The sequence below is a fragment of the Palaemon carinicauda genome, chromosome 1 (genome assembly GCF_036898095.1).
Source record: "Palaemon carinicauda isolate YSFRI2023 chromosome 1, ASM3689809v2, whole genome shotgun sequence".
Lineage (NCBI taxonomy): Eukaryota > Metazoa > Arthropoda > Malacostraca > Decapoda > Palaemonidae > Palaemon > Palaemon carinicauda.
In genome coordinates this window covers 216,010,126-216,035,125 of record NC_090725.1, presented here as the reverse complement: position 1 = coordinate 216,035,125, position 25,000 = coordinate 216,010,126, and positions in this window count along the sequence as shown.

Genomic DNA, 25,000 nt, shown 5'->3' with positions numbered 1-25,000 from the left:
AACATAAGTGTTATGCCACTGTAATTATTGTAATCAGTCAGGTCTCCTTTTTATTTTGCTATTTTCACCAACACCCCTAACTCCCAGTCACCAGGTTTTTTCCTCTTCATGCCCCATTCAACAAAATAATCTTGTAAGTAGTCTGGGAGTCACTTCATTTTCGGCCAGTATTATCTCGGCAGTCATTCCGTCGAATCCAGGGGCTTTCCATCCCTTTATTTTCTTTTTAGGGTGGTTTCGACTTCAAACACACTGAATTCATTCATGGACCCATTAAGGTCTTCATCAGCTTCGGGTATATTAATCAAATTATTCCCACCATAACTCCTATTCTTAACCTCACTAAGGTGTTCCATCCAACATTGCCTTTCTTCATCTTCTGTTGCTATACCAGAGCCATCTCTCTTTCTGATGGGTATAGGCTTTTTTTTTTTTTTTGGCCCCAGTCGAGATTTGATTAATAATTCTATTAGCAATTCTTACACTATAGCCAGTTCCTTAATTCATAGTATAGTCAGCCTCTTCTCCTTTATTGTCTAAATATTCTCTTCAGTAATTCCTGGCTTTTGTTTTGACCTCACCATCAATAGTGGAATACTTAGTATGCTCTACCTTGTAATTTTCATTACTTCCTCGAAAACTTTCAACAATCAATTTCTGTCTTTGTCTCCTTTTTATAGTATCCCAAGTATCATTTGATGTTCATGCCTTTCTCCTTGTAACTGTGTGTCCCATGACTTCACTACTAACGTACTGATGTATATTCTTATTATCACACCATTCTTCATTAATCGTTTGTTCTTCGTCACTTAATGTCTCTAAGACTGCAAATCGCTTCCTGCTTTGAATAGAAAATGTTTCTCTGTGCTCTTCCTGTAAAAGCTTAGTTGTATCAAACCTAGGTATTCAATCTATCTTTTTGTTGGGTGCTTTCAGTTTTAATTTCAGTGTGGCAATGAGGAGCTGGTAATCACTATCAATATCTGCATTTCTCGTAGTCTTCCTTCTCACATGGCAATGTGATCTATCTTATTTTTGTAATTGCCACATTGTGAAGTCTGTGTATACTTAGGGATGTTCTTGTGTTGAAAAAGAGTACCTCCAATGAAAAGATTGTTTGCTTAACAGAAACCTACGAAATAATCTCCATTTTCATTTGCAACTTCGCCAAGACCCATTGACACCCATCACATTTTCTATCCTTTGATTATTTCTTCCAACTTTAGCACTGAAGTCTCCAATCACAATTTTCATATCTCTCTCGGGGATCTCATCTATTGCCTTTTGCAGTTCTTCATAGTATTCATCTTTCCTTCATTCGGAAGAATCATTTGATGCGGCATAGCAAACTATAACACTAATATTGCACTGCTTTGATTTGAATTATGCTACTAACAATCCACTATTTAAAGCTATTCACTCGATTAATGCCTTTTTTGGTCTTTGTGTCACCCTCATTCCTACCCTTTCCTTTCCAACTCCATCTGATCTTCTTGAGTAGATAGATATATTTCCTTGGTCTAATGTTTCCTTGCCAATCCCTTTACAACATGTTTCATTAGGGCATAGATATCCAAACTATATATCGTAAATTCACTCTCCTTTTGCTGTAACTTCTAAACTGACTCATGATTCTAACATTCTAATTACCTATTTCCAATTTTTCTTTAGCATTCGTAAACTGGGACAGTCTTAGCACCTTGCTACGCCCAGGACTGGGGCCCATTCTGATATCTTCTCTTCCCATGACTGACTAAATCCATAAAGGATTCATAGGCTAGATACATCAAATGATAGCCAGTTCTTTGTGATGCGCAGTTACCACCTAACTAAGACACATGATCCCTGCCGGTCCATACTAATTCTAGTAAGATGAACTGCCAGGCATCAGGTTAAAAAGCAGAAGAGGCAGTTTGTCCATCGCCTTAAACACAATTCGTCCCCCTGCTGCCAGTGACTTCTTCGAGATTTGGGGGGCCTTTTCCTCCTCACCCAAAGCTCTCATTACTCCACCAAGTTGCTCATCTGCTTATACGAGTGTAGCCGTTGGCAAACATGAGATATACCAGACACTTCCCTGGTGTAGGATTAAAAATCAATGTTAGTATATGCTGCTAGTCGATTCATGTAAGTATTCTCTGTGATGACTTTTTTCTGAAACTTATATTTTTCTAACTCCTGAATATTTTCATCGCCAAATATTTCATTTGTGGAAACTCCGCAACACAATCTAGGAAGTTCATTCTTTCATTTCAGAGCATCACAGTGATTACAGTTTTTGTAGCATCAAGCCAATTTGCACCATCTCTTCTGTTTCTTACCATGTGTGGGCTCATAGGTGAAGGCACCAAGACGCTTTTGATCTGCATTAAACGAGAGTGCTATAACTTCTACATGCTCAACTATATCAATATGGTGATTATTCTCTGTTTCTTCCTATACTTGTTGGTTTCACTGAGAAAACATTTGTTATTGATTAGCCTGAAGTGGAGATATTCATTTATTCCTGATATCTTAATGCTTCAATTCTTTGTTGATTATGTTCAGTGCGAGAATTTCTTTGGTCTTCATCATCTTCATGTGTAGCTGCCAGTCTGCTGGCATTATTGTTCCTTCTATCTGAATTTTTAAAAAGGTTGAGGGTTCTGGCCCCCTCCTCACCATACTGTTCTCTTAAGAGGAACTATTAGATTTCCCACCACTTCCATAGTCTTTCTCGGAAATTTTACCATAAGTATACCCTTTTAGCTTTTATATAGAACCGTATATATTTGAGGTTTAAAGTTGATGGGTTCTGTGCACAGGAGCACCCTTATGGAGGCATTTTATGATTCGGGATCACTTACAATGACTTCCTCGGAAAATTTTACAGAAGAATATATTTGAAGATTTAAGAGGCTGGAAGGTCTGCATGCATAGCTTGCTTAGGGGGTACTTAGAGCTTCAGGATATCTTGCATTGACTTCTTTGGAAAATATTACATAGGAATAAACTTTAAGTTTTTATGTAAAACTTTATATTCTATTGACTTCCTTTGAAAATTTTATATATGATTACACTTTGAGTTTTTATGTGAAATTGGATATAGCTCTCTATCGTCATCCCTTAGAGATTTGGGATCACTTGCATTGACTTCCTTGGAAAATATTACAAAAGAATACACTTTTAGTTATTATGTAAAATTTAATATCCAATTGACTTCCTTGGAAAATTTTAAATATGATTATACTTTGAGTTTTGATGTGAAATTGAATATATTTGCCCCCATAGCTCCCTCAGGCAGGAGGGCTACTTAGAGAGTCAGGACCACATCCATTGACTTCCTTAGAAAATTTTGAATAGGAATACTCTTTTAGTTTTATGTAAAATGGGATATATTAGAAGTTTTCAGAGGCTGGGGTCTTTTCATTACCACTCTTAGGGGGAGGCAATTAGATGTTCATGACCACTTCCATTGACTTCCTCGAAAAATTTTACCTGAGAATACACTTAGTTTTTTTATGTAAAATTGGATGCATTTGAAGTTTTAAGGAACGGTTGGGTGGGTCTGCCCCAATAACTCCCTTAGGGGGTCCCCTTAGAGATTCAGGACCACTTCCTTTGACTTCCTCGGAAATTATTACATAAGAATACGCTTTTAGATTTTATTGAAAATGTGATACATTTTAAGTTTTAAGAGGTTGGGGTCTGCCCCCATGGCTCCCTTAGGCGGGAGGGGAACTTAGGGAGTCGGGATCACTTTCATTGGCTTCTTTGGAAAATTCTAAATATGAATAACCTGAGTTTTTATGTAAAATTTGATATATTTGAAGTTTTAGGAGATTTCGGGGTATACGTCTATAGGTCCCTTCGCGGGCCCACTTAGTGATTCTGGACCACTTTCATTAACCTCCTCGGAAATATTTACAAAAGAATATAAAATTCGATATATTTAAAGATTCAAGAGACTTGGATCTGCCCCCATGGCTCCTTTAGAGATATGGGACCACTGCCATTGAATTTTTACATAAGAATACAGTTTTAGGTTTATGTAAAATTGGATACATTAGAAATTTTAAGAGTTTGGTGGTCTGCCCCATAGCTCCTTTGGGTTAGGGCACTTAGATATTCGGGACCACTTCCATTGAGTACCTTGAAAAATTTTACCTAAAAATAAAATTTTATTTTCTAAGTAAAATTGGACATAAAAGTTTTAAGGGGCTTAGGCGTCTTCCCACGTAGCTCCCTTGGGGAGGGGGTTACTTAAAGATTGGGGACCACTTGCATTATCTTCCTCGGAAAATTTTATATAAAAATACATTTCTGGTAAGATTATTATGTTTGAAAAGTTAGAAAATTTTAGGGCGCCAGCCTGCCGGATTTCATGGAAGTATATAAATTTTCACTTGGGTCTTCTTACCCCCTTTGCCCGTTTCCATTGACCTAAGCTGAATGAACAAGACGTCATTTGGTTCACAGGAAAACGTTATACAAGATCCATAACTTTAAGCTCTATATATCAGATGATCCTTAGATTTTCCCCACATTTTTGGGGGGTTTGCCGACATCAAAAAGAAACAAAAGGGGGATTTCTATCTCCGTGTGTCTCTTTGCCCGGCAAGGGACTCAGCCGAGTTTCGTTGATACCGTTATGTTGTCGCAGCCCACATACCTCTATTTTCCACCACAAATTAAGCTACTTACCTACTGCTACTACCTCAGCGGTTACAATAAGGTGACCAGAGGTAACAGCAGCGCCTATTGGAACTGCATCACTATCGCTTGCCAATTATTTGTGTTTCTCTTACATCTAGCCTCCTCTCACCTATGTTTTTTCCACTCCATCTATCCATCCAAAACTTGGCCTTCCTCTTGCACTTCTATCGTCATTTCTTGCATTTAACACCTTCTTCGGCAAACAACCATTTCATCATGACCAAGCTACCTCAGCACGCTCATATCCATTCTGACTGTTAATTCATTTCTCATGCCCATTCTCACTCTTACTACTTTATCCTTAACAAAATCCACCGAAGATACACCAACCATACTTCTCAGACACTTTAACGAATTCAATTCCTGTCCCTCCGTCACTTTTATTCTACACAACATACAACATCGCTTGTATAATCACTTTCTCCTACAGAACCCTCTTTCCATTCATTTTCATCCCTTTATTCTTTGTCACTACCTTCCACTTCACCATTTACAGCAATAACAAAACCCAAATACTTAAACCAATCTACTTCTTGAAAAAACTCTCCATCAGACATGATAATCAATCTGACACCACCCTTATTTCTTGTGGATCTCATAACCTTACTGTTACGCACATTAACTCGCAACTCCCCTCTTTCACACACCCTACCAAGGTCTGTCACTATTTGACACATGTTCTCCAAGTCTACAACCAATAAAATGTTATTCGCAAACAGAAACTGATTCACCTTTCAACTCATGACCACTCTCGTCTACACTTTTAATTCTTGCCAAGCCCTCGAGCCTTTACCTCTTTTGCAGGTCCTTCTCGTATCTACACAAGGTATTCGTGTTCGAAAGTCACAAGGAACTCCTCAAGTATATAATGATAAGAGTTTATGCAGTCGATATGCAAAATTAACTGCGGCTACCAGTATTTAAAGGATAGAAGAGTTGCATATTTACTCCTAGGTTAGTTGTCTTTGATGGAACTTTTGCCAATGTGAAAGAAAAAAGATTGACAAATGGAAAAGTCTTCCAAAGTAAGTAATAAACATTATGCAATACGATTGAATGAGTACACTGCAAGAAGAAATAAGGAACACGTGACTAGTGCTTACTTGACCCTTATTAAAAGGTATAGAGATGCAGAACTTTTTTTTTTTCTTTCTTTTGATGGGGGGTCTCCGCCGACAACTGCGCAAAACCATAAAAATAAATGGAGTTCATTCAATTTCATGGTAATACTGGTCAATTTAGATAGTCAAGTAAGCAGTATAATACTTCAATATATTATTTCTGGTCATTACTTCTAGCAACCGATGGAAATCCCGGCTATATTAAGAGAGAAACTGAGACAAAGGAGGACATATTTATTTTCAAGATGTGAAGAATGTGATCGATGCGTCTACCAAACGGTTGGACGTTCATCATATCAACAGCAAAGAAAATTTAATGAATATTCTTTCTATCAAGATCAAACGAATTACAAGGTCATACAAAACCCCTGAAAGTAATTTGCTGTACTTTAATATCATAACAGAAGTAAAATTTGGGAGAGGAACTAATGGAATTTTTTGACAAGTAATATTTGGTGGAAGAGTATCGAAATACTAATTCTGTAAAGAAAAGCTCCAATCTATCACCTGAACTCCCGTGAGTCCCTTTTGAAAATTGTCCTAGGTTATATGGTTATTGAAGAAAATAAAGGGATTGAAAAGTAGTTTAAAATGCCGATAGTGAAGGGAATTTTGGATATAATGCCAGAAAATAATACAAACTAACTTGGAAATTATGATACAGTTAAAAAAAAAAATTTCTTCATATACTGAAAAGAAAATAGTTCTATGTTCATTGAATGGTTTCCCTTTCGTTGCTTTCAGAGTGGATAATCTATTATTTATTATTCTTACTGTCTTATAAAGTTATTGTTCTTTAATAATTTTCTTCATTAAATCCTTAACAATACATTGGCATAATATAAATCTATTTTTATTATTGCGTTGATTACATCGCAATCTCCTTGTATGGCATTATTTTGTGATATTAATGATTTTTTTAATTATATGCAGGAAAATTTTATTCAATTTTTCAGGAAGCTGATGTGTTTTACATAATAAATGTATAAGCGTTATTTCTTTCCTCTAAATTGGTAAAACTGAAGGCTATCAATTGCGATGCAAAACGCATCATGTCCATTCAGTGAGAAATTAAGATGCTTCAAAGCCATTTTCCGCTCTTTATGTCTGACTATTCATGGCTTGGAAACATCCAGTAAGGTCACTGAGGTAAATCAACTTGCTTTCAAAATTTTGAAGAGCTAAGACCAATAGGAAACACTAACAAAGCATTAGACCTACAAAGATTTACTCAAAACGCCGAATTTTGGAATTAATGTGTTTTGCATTTTCACTTCATAATGAGGCTTGAACCATATTCTAGTCAGACTTTGTGAGTATATTTCCCCTAAGAAGAACACAGACAAGCTGAACCAAGATCGTAAAACCATCCATGTATGATGAAAGTAATGAAAGGCATAAGGTTCTATCAGGGGAACTCGCCAATGGCAGACTGTTTCAAACAATAGTGAAAAAATGGAAGGGGAAGCACGAGCAGAATTGAACAATGACGTAATTGCATCCGAGAAGTGAAAGCGTTTTAATTGTAGCATTTGGCCATTTTCGTGAGCATTTTCGTGCTCCCGGCCGCGTTTTTCATTTTCGTCTGCATTTCTATTTAACACCGAGGTCCAAGTTGCATTGGTTTTGTAGACCGACAGCCAACTCACCAACCAACTTGAATTCTGTTAATGTCACGCAAATTATGAGGTGTGAAATTCTCTTCTGTGAAAAATTCTGCGCCATGACCCCGACAACAAACCCCGGCCCAGCTCCGTTGAAGAAAAAAAATTCCTTTAAGTTTTGGAGTTGGTTATGTCTGAAAATGCCTAACACCAGCTAAATGAACATTAAGTTACGGTTATGTTAAAAGAATTATAAAAAGAATTACGAACAGAATGACCATCACGTTTAGTTTTCATCATACTAGAGCACTCAGGCCATCTCTGAATTACGCTTTTTTACAAAGAGGAATTTTAAGAGATAATTAACAAATGAAACCATGTCATTCGAAATATTAAGTACCTTTTAACAGTTGTAAAAAATTATTTTTTTTTCTTTTGAAATAAAGTGACCAGTGACCACTTATTATAAATTTCAAGCATAACTTCAATTTCACCCATAAAATAAACCTCATATGGTTATCAGTGACGAAAGCATATTTGACAACACTAATTTCCAGTTCATGAAAATCTTATTACATATATCTAAAAATCCGTTCTTTTTTTCTGAAGGGTGATGTCAATAGAGAGAATTAACTGGCAAATGTGTATTTTATACTAATCAATGATAAACTAAATAGTGTGGAGTGAAAACGTTAAAGACAAATCCGAAACTTCGATGGGTGCAATATGAGTGATGGAATTTTTTTTGCCTTAACGTCATTAAACACACATAAGCATATAAAAAAATTATTATAGTTTCTCTTAACTATGCATGGACTAAGAGAGAGAGAGAGAGAGAGAGAGAGAGAGAGAGAGAGAGAGAGAGAGAGAGAGAGAGAGAGAGACAGAATATTTAAATTTTTTCACGCTTTAAAATTCGTATTGACGTGCGAACTTATTTTTTTCGTAAGATTAATTGTCTATTGTTATTATTTAATGTGATTTATTAAGTAAACACTGAAATGAAAGGTGGTCACGCGTGGAAGTAATTACTTTCACGTTTGGGTTAACACTTTGGAACTAACGGCATTCAAATTACGGGTTCCAAGACTCGGTGAATCAACGTCGTTTATTCTTATTGCTTTTACACTTGTTCACCTATTCTTAAGATAATAGTTTTTTATACAATTATTATTCCAATATGAATATTTGAATTTTCATCCATATGATTATTGATGAAGGTTTTATAAATTATATGATTGCAGTTAATCATATCTCCGTTCCACTGAGAAGGGCTCCCTTCTTTATACAACCATAGTTGGAAAAGCAGGATGCTACAAGCCCCTGGGTTCCATCAAGAAAAGTAGCCTAGTGAGAAAGGGAAATGTGGATATAAACTATACGGTAGATACATTGGATATAAAAGGAAAAGTATTTCAAGATCAGTAATTAAGTTAAAACAGAACTTCCATTGATAAATTAGGAAAAGAGTCTTGAGTAATACCTAAAAGCATTTGCAGCAACTTTAGACTTCTGAAGTTCCCCCGATTCAACCGCCAGATTAGAAAGATCATTCCACAATCTGGCCACAACAAGAATGACATTTTAGATTACTATGCATTATTGGGCCATATGTTGGAAAATGCAAGATTTTTAGAATTAACTGCATAGGCCTACCTATAGTGGTATACTCTAGAAAGATTTTAATGCAAATTAGTGTCAGAATTATGACAAAATAAAATCGTCAATTTTTTCTACTTCATATATGAGTTTCTAGAGATTTTAAGTTAAATGTCAACAGAATCAATAGCTGATTACCAAGATTCCCAAATACGGCAGGCATAGCCAATCGTTTAGATTACTATTATCGTAAACATTATTATCAAAATATCATATTTTTTTTTTTTATTCTCAACAGATATCAATTACCACAATTATGAAACTAATCATTATTTGTATAAATTACTGACAATAGGTGGCACTGACGTTTGGCCTAAAAAAAAACACATCCAGTGAACTAAATCATCATAATATCCTTTACAAGTATAAATATATTTGTTTCGCATGACAAAATATTATTTAGGAGATTTTTGGGTAGGAACCTATGTTAACATAAACCATTATAATTTACAACAGCAACACTTTTATAATTTACGGCAATGGAGACCTTCATTCGAATACAGAGCTACTGTAAATGAAAATTTGAGACCTTACCTTATATTTTCGTGTCAAATTGGAGGAAAATCAAATATAAAAACAAGTATATAACCGCCATAAGAAACTTTAGTCACAAGAAATTATCATATTAATCTAACATTTAAATATAGATATTATCTTCATTACAGGGGAAGCTGTAATTCTAGTTGGAAAAGCAGAATGCTACAAGGCCTGAGGACCTATTATGGAAAGAACTCCAGTTAGGAAAAGAAGAGAGAGAGAGAGAGAGAGAGAGAGAGAGAGAGAGCGAGAGAGAGAGAGAGAGAGAGAGAGAGTGAGAGAGAGAGAGAAAGAGCCTTATTGCCTTATTCTATGTTTGGGTTCCCCCAGGTCCCTCAGTGTGAGGCACCTCGTATATCCACCAGAGAGTTGCTAATGCATCTTCGGGTGTATTTTGCATCTTCCAGTCTTGGGTGGTCTGGGATGCATCTTAGGTATTTATCGAGCTTATTCTTAAACACATTTACGCTCGCTCCTGATGTGCTTCTTAGATGAGCGGGCAGCGCATTAAATAGTCGCTGCATTATCGTTGCTGGTGCGTAGCGGATTGATGTCCTGTGCGCCTTCCTTAGTTTTCCTGGTATAGTTTTGGCCACTATTAATCTACCTCGACTTGCTCTTCCTGATATTTTTAGCATCATGATGTTTTCAGTAATTCCTTCGATTTGCTTCCATGTTTGTATTATCATGTAGCGTTCTCTTCTCCTTTGTAGTCTGTACAATTTTAAAAATTGCAGTCTTTGCTAGTAGTCAAGGTCCTTAACTTCTTCTATTCTAGAAGTAAAGGACCTTTTTACTCTCTATTTGAGCAATATCCTTTTGGTAGTGTGGGTACCATATCCCATTGCAGTATTCGAGTGTACTATGTACATAAGTTTTGTAAAGCATAATCATGTGTTCAGGTTTGCTTGTTTTAAAGTGTCTGAATAGCATTTCCATTTTTGCTTTACATTTAGCCAACAGTGTTGCTATTTGGTCGTTGCATAACATATTCCTGTTTAACATTACACCGAGTTCTTTAATAATTGCTTCCTTGTTTGTGATTGTCTCGTTATTAGGTCCACTATACGCATATACCACTCCTTCTCTGTTTCCATAGTTTATTGACTCAAATTTACCGGAGTTAAATACCATACAATTGATCTCCACCTCTTCATATATTTTGTTTAGATCTCTTTGTAATGAGTTCCTATCTTCATCACAAGTAATTTCTCTAGTTATTCTTGTGTCATCGGTGAAACTTCTCACTACAGAGTCTTTAATATTATAGTCTATGTCTGAGATCATAATAACAAACAGCAGTGCAGCTAATACAGTACCCTTTGGCCCGCCAGATATTACCTGATCTTCATTTGATTTCTCGTCATTTACAACTACAATATGGTTTTCGTTTTGCAAAAATTCTTTTACCGATTTTCCTTTCTTTCCCACAATATTATGCTTTCTCATTTTTTTCTCTAGTATATTATGATCTACCTTGTCAAAGGCTTTTGCAAAATCTATATAGATCACATCTGTGTCTTTTTCATTTATCATATTTTTATGTGTTTTCATAGTGTGCTATCGGTTGGGTTTGTGTACTTTTTCCGGACACAAGACCATGTTGACCTATATTAAATGAATTATTTTTAACCAAATGATACATTATTTTCTTTTTTATTACCCTTTCATACACTTTCATAATATGTGATTTTAGACTAACAGGTCTATAATTGCTTGCCTCTAGGCTTGATCCACTCTTGAAAATAGAGGTTATATAAGCTAATTCATGTCTAACATATATCTCGCTCATATCTACACTTTGTCTTAGCATTATTACAAGCAGTTTCGCGATAGTGTGTGCAGTTTTGTTTAACAAAATCACTGGATCTCTATCTGGTCCCGCCGCTGATCCATTTTTAATTTCGCTTATAGCCTTCACAATATCTGCTTCCTTAGATATTCAAAATTTTCTTCTCTCATTGCTGTTTCATTATTCCCATTCGCAATTCTTGGCGTGAACTCACTTTTATATTTTTTTGCTGATATGTTGCATTTTTTTTTTTTCTATTCGTTAACCGTCCTTCATTTCTTAGAGAACCTATTTCTAATCTCCCTTTATTCATCTTTTTTTTTGCATAGGAGTAAAGTACTTTGGTTTTTTTTTTTTTTTTTATTTTGAAGTGTCCTTTCTTCTAAGTCCCTTTTTTCCTTTTCGTTCGATTGTATAATCTTTTGATTGGCATTTTCTATCTTAGTTGTTATTTCCACCATTTTCCATACATTTTTTTCTTTTGCAAGATTTTTCTTCCAATTTCTAATTTTCTGAAATAAGATCCTTCTATCTCTTGGTATGCAAGTCTGATGTTAATGTTTTTTTTTTTTTTTTTTTTTTTTTCAGTACATATTTTTCAACAATTTTCTCCAGTATTTTTTTTACAGTATATCCGTATTTACCTGTATATTATCACTTATGAATTAATTTTTCCAATCTTTGTTAATTTCTTCATATATTTCTGACTATCTTATATTCTTACTATAAAAAATATATTTTACATATCTTTTCCATCATTTTGTGCTTTGTTTATCTCTGCGTTCACTTGCTTTGGAATGGACTATTAATTCTTTGACATTTTGGTCTGAAATTCCCGTGTTATACACTATTATTTCTTTAACATAATTCACCTCATTCACAAATACTACATCTAGGACATTGCCCTTTCTTGTTGGAATGTGGTTTATTTGTTCATATTATGTTCTAATAGCATATCTTGAAGATTTTCAAATTGCCTCTTATCTTCCGCTCTACTATTGCTCTCTTTTTATATGTATATATGCAACCACTTTCTTCTAACCGTCCTTTCCAATCCATGAAAGGAAAGTTAAAATCTCCAGATAGGAGTATATTCCAGTTTTTATTTTTTATATTTATATATATGTCAAACTCCTTAGTATTTGGGGGTCTGTAAACTACAATACTCACTAGTTTTTCATATTCAAATTCCACTGCAGTCAATTCACATTCTGTGTTGATGTATTTTTCACAGACTTTTCCTTGATTTATGTCTCTTTCATATATTGCGGTTCTCCCTTGATTCCTATTTGTTCTGTCTTATCTATATGTTTGGAAACCCCTTATCTGGTCATTACTGCTAGTCTCTTGGGAATACCATGTTTCACTTATATTTAATATATCTATTTTTTCAATTTGGGTTAGTTCTTCTAAGAACTCTATTTTCCTTTTAGAGTTACTCGTGACTAAACCCTGTGCATCCATCACTATTATGGTTTGTGTTCCATCCCCATTATCTAATATTGGTAGTAATATGAATTCTCCCATGCTTCCTTCCTGTTCTGATATGATGTTTTTTTCTTAATTTCCATGAATTCTGCCATTAAAAAATCCAACTTTTCTATTATATTTGCTCTTTCACCTCCATATTCACTTTTGTGCGCATACCTGCAACTATCCCCATATCTGCACCCACCCCTGGCATTATAGATGCATTCTTTGTCGTTGGGCTCTAATTGTGCATATTTGGATTGAAAGACAACATATCTTGGGGCCTTTTGTACATAGCGCGGTAGACACTTGCCTTTTTTTTATTTTTATTCTTTTTTTCTTGCTTTTTTTTCTGCTTGCTGGGTTTTCTGACTTTCATTCATGGTTGCAGGATGCATACATCGACAATTTCTGTTGACTTTACATCCTTTTCCTTCTTTTAGGTTGTTCCATATTTTTGGATGGAGATCTCTGCATTCGTCTCGATATCCGTCTAAATATGCACATTTACCGTATATTTCATAATTATGGCATATTTTTGGGATGCTTATAGTAGCATCATTCGCCAAATCTGCAATTCCCTCTTTTCAGAAAATTGCAGACTATATCTTTCTGTTCTTTTTTTCTTCTTCTTGCTCTTCCCTAAAAGTATGTAGGTCCGGGTAGAGTCTCTTGGGTCTATTATTTGTTTCCCTCTGATAATTTATTTCTTCGTTAGTATGTTGTTGAATGGCATCATAGGTTGTATCAACGATTTCCTCTGCATCCTTACACATATCCGGTTAATTTTTCTCTTCTTCTTCTTCTTCTTCTTCTTCTTCTTCTTCTTCTTCTTCTTCTTCTATTTGCAGATTCAGTCTCGACTTAATTATATTTTCAATCCAGACTAAGCCTGTTGAGCAGAATACCTTTGTGTCTTTTTTTTTTTTTTTTTCATTTCATGTTGCACTTCAGCGTAAGTAGGGTAGGGGAGAGAGAGAGAGAGAGAGAGAGAGAGAGAGAGAGAGAGAGAGAGAGAGGGGGGGAGCTCAAGAATTACGTTATATAATCTGCACAGAAAGGGCTGTCAATATAATTAGTTTAATCCCACTATCTACTGGAGCTCTTCTCTAACATCAAAAGGCCCTTTTTCTAGATATAATTGTTTTTTTTTTTTTTGACACGATAGAAGAAATTTCCTATATTTTTCTTTATGTTCGAATACTGCAACTATCATATTTATCCTTTTTGTCGTAGAATCATTAAACATTAAATGGCGCCAGAACTTCGAGAAATTATTTATTTTTGTGCCGACAACATTCTTGATGAAGCCATGATTCCGTTTTTTTTTCTTTCTTTCTTTGATTGTCTCAATAAAGTTATCCTAGGACGTTTCTCAAACATACTTCATCCAAGACAGTAGGCCTCACTCTTCTAGGAACACAGCATTTAACCTTTTATTGTCGGGTTCACCCTTTTTTTTAGTCCCTTTATATTCCCTCTCTTTTTTTCTTATCATTATTTTCATATTCCCATTATGCACTTCACATTAGAATATAATCTATATAATTTTATGTTACGGGTATGAATAAAAACCTTTACAAGCAATTCATGAAAGATTGTAAAAGAATTATGGCGTCATAATTTGTACCTTCAAGCTGGCTACTGATTAGTTTAGCCAAACATTGGGCTGAGCTTCTCTGGGTAGATACATCACGCACATTTTGTCGTCTGGTAGTAATTGCACAGTCTGCGTACCTAATGTACTTTAATACCGGCAGATGCACTTGACAGATCTGAGTCTTTCAGGCAGGCTACCGTCTTGCTAATTTTCTATTGTTGAGTCATTCATGATTTTTTTTATAAATACTTGCAAAACGCTTCACATTCGCCAATTTATTCCAAGATCTGAAATATGAAGGGTTATTTGGTTGAAATTTCATGATATTTGAGAAACTACAAACAACTCATGACTGTAACTTATCACCAAACCCTGACACAAACCTGGAATTTTTACATAGACTTTCCCCATGATTTACTATTTCTATCCTATTTCCTATAGTATTTCCAAATTAAGATAAAAGAGTATAAAAGAATGGATAATTTTCCTATTTTGTAGGATGTGATACTCGCAAATATTGAAGGAATGCAATGATATTATTTTAACCTATTGCAGATTATGACCCATCATCTGGAAAAGATCGAAGATGAATATAATCTTAAGAAAGGACGCAGCAGAATTAACTCCAAGACGTTCATGGATGACCTCAAACTGTTCAAGAAAGATGATAACGATATAAACTGGATAATGCAAACTGTATGAATTGTATCAGGAGACTTCAAGATGGGGTTTGGAATAAAAGTGTGTTCTTTAGTCAGCATAGAGAGAAGACAAATACTAATTGTTCAAAGAATAAAGCTGACCAACAGATATGGCATCAAAGACACAGATGAAGCAAGCTATAATTACTTTGGGATGATATGAAAAACTGTAGAATACACAGATATGAAGAAAAATATTAGAAGATAACATAAACAGAGAATCAAATCTATATTGAAGTCAAAGCTTAACTTTATAAACATGGTGAAGGCCATAAACACCTGGGCAGTACCTTTCATTGGGTACAAAAATTCAGATTTGCACAATATAGATTGAAAAACTAGAACGAAGATGGAAATATACTAAGCATTTCACCCGAGATCAAGCGTTGACAGGCTCTACGTAGTACCCGGGGAAACGAGAAAAGGAGTAATTAGCATAGGACACTGTTTCAAGATCAAAAGCAAAGTTCTGAAAACTAGTACCTGAAGACCAGTGAAAATTAACAGCTTAAATGTGTATTGAAGGAAACTTGATATACTGTAGGAGGATGAAGAACCCGAAGTGAGAAGAATGAACAAAAGAGAATATGAAAATAGTAAAGAAGGAACCCATGCATTGATTATTCATAAGACAAACTAACGAATGGCTCAGTAATATAAAAGTGTAATAGCTAGAAAAGTGAGAACTCAAGAGAGAACCAGAGGTAACGGTAATGGCAGCACAAGATCGGACAGTATGAACTAAGTAGATTCAAATAGCAATTGACAAAACTAACATCTCTCCAAGGTGTAGTGACTGTATGGTAAAAGAAGGAACCATAAACCACATTGCCAGTGAATGTTCACTACATGTACAAAATAATGATAATAAGTGACACAATACATGGAGTGAAGCTCCCCACCAGAGTATTAATAATAAATAATAAATGCAATGCAGCAGCAAATAGTATAAAAAATCAAGCACAATGAGGGATAGAATATGATTAAGCTAACTTACTCGGGAAATAGTATATCATGATGGATCGCATGATATGAGCACACTAACCAGACTTCTAGACTTTGTGTATATCAACATAGCAAAGAAGAAAGTATCACTCATAGATGTCACAATTTCGTGATACTGAAGAGTGGAGGATTAAAGAAAAAAATATGAAATATGGAACTGAATTGACATATGCTGATGGAGGTAATATTCATAATCATCGGAGTACTAGGGGCGACACCAAAATCATTAAAAAGAAATCTAGAAAGAATAAGACTCAATATTGATCTAAAGAATCATGCAGAAGAGTATGCTACTGAAAGCAGCTCATATCGTGAGGAAAATTATGGATTTCTAAGGAAGATGGTAGCAACCAGGAAGTTTTCATTAAACCACCGATCTAGATAGACTGTAATAAGAAAGATAATAGTAACAATAATTATTATGGTAATACCTTCCCTTAGCATACTGAATTATCATTTGTAATACATTAACTTGATATCATTCACCATATTTTTGGTGAGCAGGGGATTTCTTTAGGTGCAATGAATCTGCTGCAGATCAGGCAAGGCACCAGGATAATACCGCTAGGTAGATAATAGTTGGGTCCTTTTCATAAGTTCCTTGACCACTGAGAGCGGAGGTACTTTTCTCACTGGATTTGACTTTTTGGAGGGATAAAAAAATAAATTTAACCCCCATGCCCCTGTCAAAAGTGTGGGCATAACTTTTAAGAACCCTGAATTCAAAATTGCTGCCATAGCCAGTTCAAAAAATTAACTTTTTCCTAGTTTGTCTTGGAGTGCTGTACAAAATATGTTTTATAGGGTTTTTTGGTATGGGGAATTCCTTTTATATGTTATATTATTGATTTGACCTGTTTTCATATTCAAATTCACCCCGCTAAGAGAGTTTTCTTTTGTTTCAGGTTAATGTGTGTGGTTCTGCTTCCTTACTTCCATACTATTAAAAGAGGATCACAATTGAATTAGTGTAATACTCAAGACATTTCAAATAGATATTGTCAGCAAGATATCATATGAATGTGTACTGAAATATGGAAAGACTTGTAAGTCCTCAGATACCACAAGCCAAGGAAAGTGTGTCTCTAGAGTCAAAGTCTAAAAGATGGTCAGGACTTGATAGGTATGGTGATATTTACAGCACCACTTCATGGCAACATGGGCCTGCAAATTATTACATGCTCTAAGGATGCTACATATCAATCTCATCTTCAGACAAAGTTGAAAAGTCTCGATGACGCAAATAGAACGAAAGTGACATTGTTCCAAGTACAAGTCAAACATCAAGCTCTAAAATGCCAGCTCTGTAAGATGATGAGACAGAGGGACTATTGCTTGCTTAAGCACCTGCGTTCTACTGTGAGTGGATCACTCCTCGAAAAAACAAAATGTGTATGGGGTCTGAAGGGTGAGGACACAAAGCATCCAAATAGAGCAAAGGGCAAGATGTTCAGAATCAACACACACTCGGCATGGCTCTCCTTCAAACGCCACACAGTTTTAATAGAAGATGGAGAGTTGCGGGATCGTCTCTCACGATTTGTCGAGTCCACATCAGCGCTGCCAGACCATTTTGCAACAGACATTATGTATTATCATAACTAATGGAGAAAGTATGTAAGCCACCTGAAGTTTAAACAAATCGAAGGAATGCATCTTCAGAATGTGTCTATGTCAGAGGCGAACAATTTGTTCTTTAGACGCGTGGATACCGTCATCTTTGTTGAGTGTGAGATGTGTTCATTGCAGTCTCTTTTAAGAGACTACAAATGTATTGTCAGCGACTATGGTTATCCAGTGGGCGAAGTTAAGTCATCCTACATCAAACATCTGCTCCTAAATGAGTATCAGGACAAAATTTGTTTCCAAAAAGGAAATGCAAAGAACAAGAGTCCATGGGTGTATGACACTGCGGGAGGGGGTGACTATATTGAGGCTGCTATGTTGTCCCTTGGCATCACTGATGAGCACCTCATTCAAAATCTAGCACCATGCCTGTCTGAGAAGATCAAAGATGCATATACTGTCAAATGGCCACCTCGCATTGACCATCTCGAAGAAGCTGAAGAGGTATATGAGCAAGTACTGCAGTTGTTAACTTTGTTAAAACCTACAAGAAAAGCTGTTGATCTCAGTCCTGCCACACTCAGCCTGGCCTCCATAATCACTTACTACGTCACTGGACAGCGCACTTCAACTGCAGTTAACCTTGGCCTCACTGTTCACGGTATGAAAAAGAGTAAAGACCAGGTGGACACACTTCACAAAAGTGGTGTCTGCATCAGCTACTCAGAATGACTTCTCCTCTATGACCACTGGGCACTTAAGGATTTTGAGGTGTCAGGTACCTGCCCACCAGAGATAGCAGATAGCAAGCCAACCATTGTCATTGTTGACAACGACGACTTCAAGTTGGATACAATGACAGGCAGTGCAACAGGCGCTCACGGAACTAATGCCATGTCCGTGCAGCTAGAAAGCTACGAAAGGAAACCAGATGAAGTGCCTTTTGCCAGGCTTGAGAAAAGCAGATCTCTGAACAGCTGACAACAATACAGATGGCCCCCTGGCAGTCCCAGCGAGCCACCAATTTGTGCTTGGGTAAACCCACCAGTGAATGACACAGCTCCGCAGTGTGCTCGCTCTGTTATACATGCATTGTCTCGCACCAACAATAATGGGACAAGACCCGTACCACATGAGCAACGGGTTCCAGCATACAGTGGTGCCCAATCCTGCCGCTGTCCACCAGCCAACAAGAGCAAGGCCTACTTTCACACTACCTATGGTGAACCCCCAAGCAAATCAGTGATACATGATATCATGACAAAGCTAGTGGAAACAATGCACAAGAGGAAAATCCCATTCTTCTTTCTCGTTGGATATATGCCCACCTATAACACAATTTTCCAGCTCAATGTAGAGAATCTAGAATAGTTTAAGAATATCTCCCCAAGCATTGGTGCTTTCCACCAACAGATGTCGTACATGCATGCTATATATAAGAGATTCAAGGGGTGTGGGATGGCAGACACTCTGGTATCAGCAGGAGTGGTGATGGGTAGATCTGTGGACCAAGCACTACAAGGCAAACATTACAGGTGTGGTGTGCGCTACATCATGGCTTGGAGAGAGGCTCTTATCTACCTTCAGCTAAGTGACATTCTTGAGCATGAGGAACTGTCAGAAAATGTGAAAGAGAAGCTAGACATTCTGCGTAATGCACTCACCGAAACACAAGAGGCACTTCACGAAGCTCAATCTGATCTTGAAAATGATGATGACATGAAGACTTTGATCAACAGAGTTTATGAGAAACCTATTACCAACATGGGGGACATTTGGCTTTCGTTCATAGAGATGTCAGACCCTCTTGTACAGAATTTTGATGCATGATATGCCAGAAACGGACAGGAGTATATATTCTCAACATACAACATGTTGCCTGGACTGATGGCATACAGCAACAATGATTATGGAAGGTGGCTGCCAGATTACTGGGCAATGTTGTCTTCTTTGTCAAATGAGCAGAAGGAAATCTTTAACAATCACTTTGCCCAGTTTAGGGTAGGTTTACCCTACTCCTGTCAACCCTTTTGCCTCTGGATCGAAACAACCATGAATCTGAACTCTAAGTTGAAACAAAGATGGCTTTGCCTTTTTCAAAACGAGAAACAACTGTTCTCTACAATAAGGAATGTAAACAATAGGGCCAGAGTGAAGGCTGCAGTGAAGCAGAATGTCAAATGTGAGCGTCGCAACAGAAAACATGTTGAGTGTCAACCAGCGAGGATGAAGATGGATGAGCAAGCAGTGCATGATCTACAGCACTCCATGACAGAATTTAGCGCTGAACCATTTGATAACTCATCACCTTCACTATGGTCACTGTAATCTGGTCTGGTTGCTTTTCCACAGCTAGTACAAGACTTCAACACTGCTTTTCAACATGGCCAAGATCAGGTTGAAACTCCTCTAAACGAGCGAGTATTCAAGAAGACACAGCCTCTCAGAGCAACCATCCACAAGAATAAAAGGCAATGCTTTGCCAGTGAACAGATTTGTGTAACAGCAGGTATGCTTATGAAAGTGGCTCAGATGGAGACATCGGGTGTGGCGGCCGTGGTGGACCTTGCAGAAGGATCAGGCATGCTCCCACTTGAGTCAGCCCTTGAGGGGAGAGTGACTGAAGAGTGCTTGTCTCTGTACAATGCAGACAGGTCGATACGCAAAACAATAAAGAGCAAGATCTTTAATCAATTTAACCTTGACCAAGTTGTTCAAGAACCAGAAAACTACATCAGCATTGTCACCATGGGTATGATTTGGCGGCTAGCCACTCCCACACCCGAGGACTGTGAGGAAAAGACGGGAGATAGCTCAAAGTACTGCTGGAAGGACTATCAAGAAAAGATTTGCAAGATCATTTTCTCACACCATGCCAATGCAAGCCCTTAAATCATTCTTATCAATGACAAGCATGACATTCCTTTCAGCATTAAGGATGATGAGCACGATCGAAGGGCAGAAAAACATGCACATATTCCAAACGTCTTTCCAAAGCCAACAGACACATTTCAAGGAGCTACTGAATTAAACAAACTGATGGTCAGATCAGGGAACAAGATCAGACTGCAAAAGCTCCTCAGGGAACAGCTGAAAGCACAAGCTTCTATGATGTGTTGTGGAATAATCTACTGTGAGGGAGAAAGAGCAACCAATGTGAGCATTGGTGTGGCAAACACAGACTTTATTTTCAGACATCCAGAGGCTGACGCAATTATGTTCTCTGCCTATGCCAGGCTCAGGACCGGGAATTTTAATGGGGAAGTTGTACTTGACAGTGAAGATACAGATGTGTACGTTCAAGCAGCATATCTCTCACAGCAACTCCCTGGTGATCTACTTATCAAACGCAAGCTTGTCTTTATCAACTGCCGTGATATGCTACCAGAAGAAGTCTCACAGATCATCATCCCTCTCCATGTGATCACTGGCAGTGATCATATGTCAGGGTTCTATGTCCATGGAAAGAAGAAGGTGAGGGAAGACAGTGATCTCTGATCCCAAGGCGAGAAAGCTCCCTAGAAGAAGTGGTGAAAGCATCGACTTGGAGGATAGTATCAGAGCTGATATGGAGACCTTTGCACGGTCCTGTATCTATGGTGAAAGTGCAGATTGATACTTGCAAGCAAGGAAGGGCTTCCAATTAGCAAAAAATGAAGAAGAGTAAAATCTGCCTCCCACCTAATGACGACTCTTTGAATCCTCATGTTGAAAGGACAAACTATATCCCATATTGCAACTACACTACAACTTGTTTGACCATCCATCCCCTATTGGCCATGGCTGGGAACTTGTAAATAGGAAATGCCGACCAGTGCGCTACACACAACTCCCCTTGCCCCAACAGCTCTCGCTTCCTTTCTCCTCAGAGGAAAGAAAATCTGACAGTGAGATGAGTGAGTCTGGGGATTCAACAGATTCAGAAGTATAAAAGCCCCATGATTGACGTAGAACAATTCACTCAGTGGTGTACATTTGCTAATCAATATCAGCTTGATGTTTGACATTTCCTTGTGTTTCAACGTGCTTCAACCAGTAACCTTGGCTTTTTTGTGAAGTGATTTTTGTGTCTTCTTTTACTTCTACTTCATTACAACGTACTATAAAAGGTCTGCAATGACCTAGCAAAATTGAATGTTTAGTGCTCAAAATCGGCGGTCATAGTGAATTTGAATATGAAAAACAGGTCGAATCAATGAAATAACACCAGAAATGAATTTCCCATGTCAAAAAACACGTTAAATCATATTTTGTACAGAACTCTAAGCCAAACCAGGAAAAAGTTATTTTTATAACCAGTGAAGGCAGCCCTTTTTTAATTCAGAGCTCTCAAAAGTTATGCCCACACTTTTGACAGGGGTATGGGGCTAAATTTCTCTTTTATCCTTACAAAAAGTCAAATCCAGTGAGAAAAGTACCTTCGCTCTCAGTGGTCACGGAACTTATTATACTTAAAAACTACTAAAAGAGTTTGTTGTCAAAGTCTGTATACGGAACTTCTATTTTATCTCTTATGAAAAGTAGGACCGAGCAAATGCTTTAAAAGATCCCCCCCCCCAACATATTTGGAAATGCTAAGCTTAATAAACTTTTAGTTGTTACTGAAGTAGGTAGATGCTGTTATTCTTCAGCAGCTATTTATCGATATGGTAAAAATAAGAAAAGGATTAATTGGATATTTCTAACAGCCATTCTCGAAAAAATACAATGAAGAATCAAACAAATATTCTCTAGTCTTATATAGTGCCATAACCTTTCCACTATGGTCCTCAATTGGTTTATGTTACGTCTCTCCTTCTTGAGGGATCACTAAACCATACGTAAAATTTCCCATCATTTTGTCTTCCATTTTTCAAGCCAAGTATTTGGCCAAGATAGAATAAGGGCTAAAATGATCAAAGAGTATTCCATGATGCTTTTATTTTTCATATTTGAACTTATTTTTCAAAATAATCACTTTTAATCTTCTCTCTCTATATATAATTATATTCACATAGTCATTGTCCTCGTTTTGATTTTTTTGGTTTATTATCTGTCTTTTCCCCTGTTAGGCATCTTTCCTTATCAGAATCGTATGGTTTGTATCAACTAGGTCACTAACTTTGAAATAATAATAATAATAATAATAATAATAATAATAATAATAATAATAATAATAATAATAATAATAATAATAATAATCCGAGATATCTGATACCCCCACCAAAGGTGGAAATTTTGTCAGAATCCATCAATTTGTTTAGACGTTATTCTTAAAACGGCTAAAAATACAAATCTAGATCTAAAATCCCGATTTGGATCCAGATAATCTCCAAAATTTAATGGGGTCATCCATGACCTACGATCCATATGTGGTGAAAATTTCGTCAGTTTGTTGAATATTGTTGACATTAACATTAAAAGGGAAAACAATGCAAATCCGTATTTGGATTGGGGATCCGGTTATCTCCAAAATTCATTTGGGTCATCCATGACCTAAGATCTATATGTGATGAAAATTTCGTCAAAATGCGCCAAGCAGTTTTGACATAACCCTCTCCACACGCACACAGACAAATAAATAAATAGATAAATAAGTAAACTAGAACCCGGATGTGGATAGGGATCCTAATCATCTCTAAAATATAATCAAATCTTCCAAGACCTAATATGTATTTGTGAAGAAAATTCTGTCAAGCAATTTTGACGTTATCTTTAAAATGGATAAAAATGCAAATCTAGCTCTAGAATCTGGATCCGTATCCAGATAATCTCCAGAATTTATTAGGGTTGCCTATGACCAAAGATCTATCTAGGAAGAAACTTTCGTTTAAATGCAGCCAGTAATTTGGACGTTTTCTTTAAAATGGCAGAAAATACAAATCCGGATACAGGATCTAGATCTGGATTCAGATATGCACCAACTAAAAACTGAATTGGGTCGTCCATGACCTTAGATTTATCTGTAGTGAAAATTTTGTCGAAATCTTTTGAGTAGTTTTGACAAAATCCTATCCATAGACACAGAGACTAGTAGATAAGCCTAGAATCCGCATCCGGATCCGGATCATCTTCAAAATTTAATGGGATCATCCTTGACCAAAGATCTATCTTTGGTGAAAATATTATCAAAATTTTTTGTTTAGTCTCGACGCAATCCTGTCCACAGACACATGGCCAAATTAATAAATAATTGAATTAACTAGAAGCCGGATCCAGATCATCTCCAAAATACAATGGGATGGTCCATGATCTAAGATCTATATGTGGTGATAATTTCCTTAAAATTCGTTGAGTAGTTCTGATGTTACCTTTAAAAAGGAGAAAATGCAAATCCACATCTAGAATACGGATCCGGATCCAGATTGTCTCCAAAATTTAATGGAGTAGTCCATGACTAAAGCTCTCTCTGGGAAGAAAGTGTCGTCATAATCTATCTGGTGATTTTAACGTTTTGTAAAATATCAAAAAATTCAAAACGGGATCTAGAATCCGGATATAGGTTCGGTCCGATCCAATTGAAAAAATTAATGGGGTCGTCAATGACCTTAGATCTATCTGTGGTGAACATCTGATCATTATTCATCACGTAATTTTTTTTTTATTATCTTTAAAAAGGTAAAAAAAAAAGCGAATGCAGATCTACAATCCGGATTCGGATCATCTCCAAAATTTAATGGGATCGTCCATGACCTAAGTTCTATCTATAGTGAAAATGTCGTCAAAATCCGTCGATTAGTTTCGACGTAATACTGTCCACACACACAGAAATAAATGATAAATTAGATTAACTAAAATATGTATCAAAATCCAGGTAATCTCTAAGTTACAATGGGATCCTTCATGATCTAACATATATATGTGGTGATAATTTTGTCAAAATTTGTTGAGTAGATCTGACGTTATCTTTAAAAAGGCGATAAAAGCCAATAGAAATCTAGAATACGGATCCGGACCCAGATCAACTCCTAAATTTAATGGGGTTGTCCATGACAAAGATCTATCTAGGAAGAATATTTCGTCAAAATTTGTCTGATAATTGTGAGGATATTTTTGAAATGGTGAAAAAGGCAAATCCGGATCTAAAATCCGGATCCGAACATAGCAGAATGAGTAATCATCTCTAATTACAGCACCATGAAGAGAGGCAGCTAATTTCTATCACTATTTAAGAATTCATAGGTAATTATATTTTGGGAGAAGGAGGAGTTTTTTATATTTTTTGACAATTTTTGGCACTAATAAAGAAATACTTCCATTAAAATAGATGT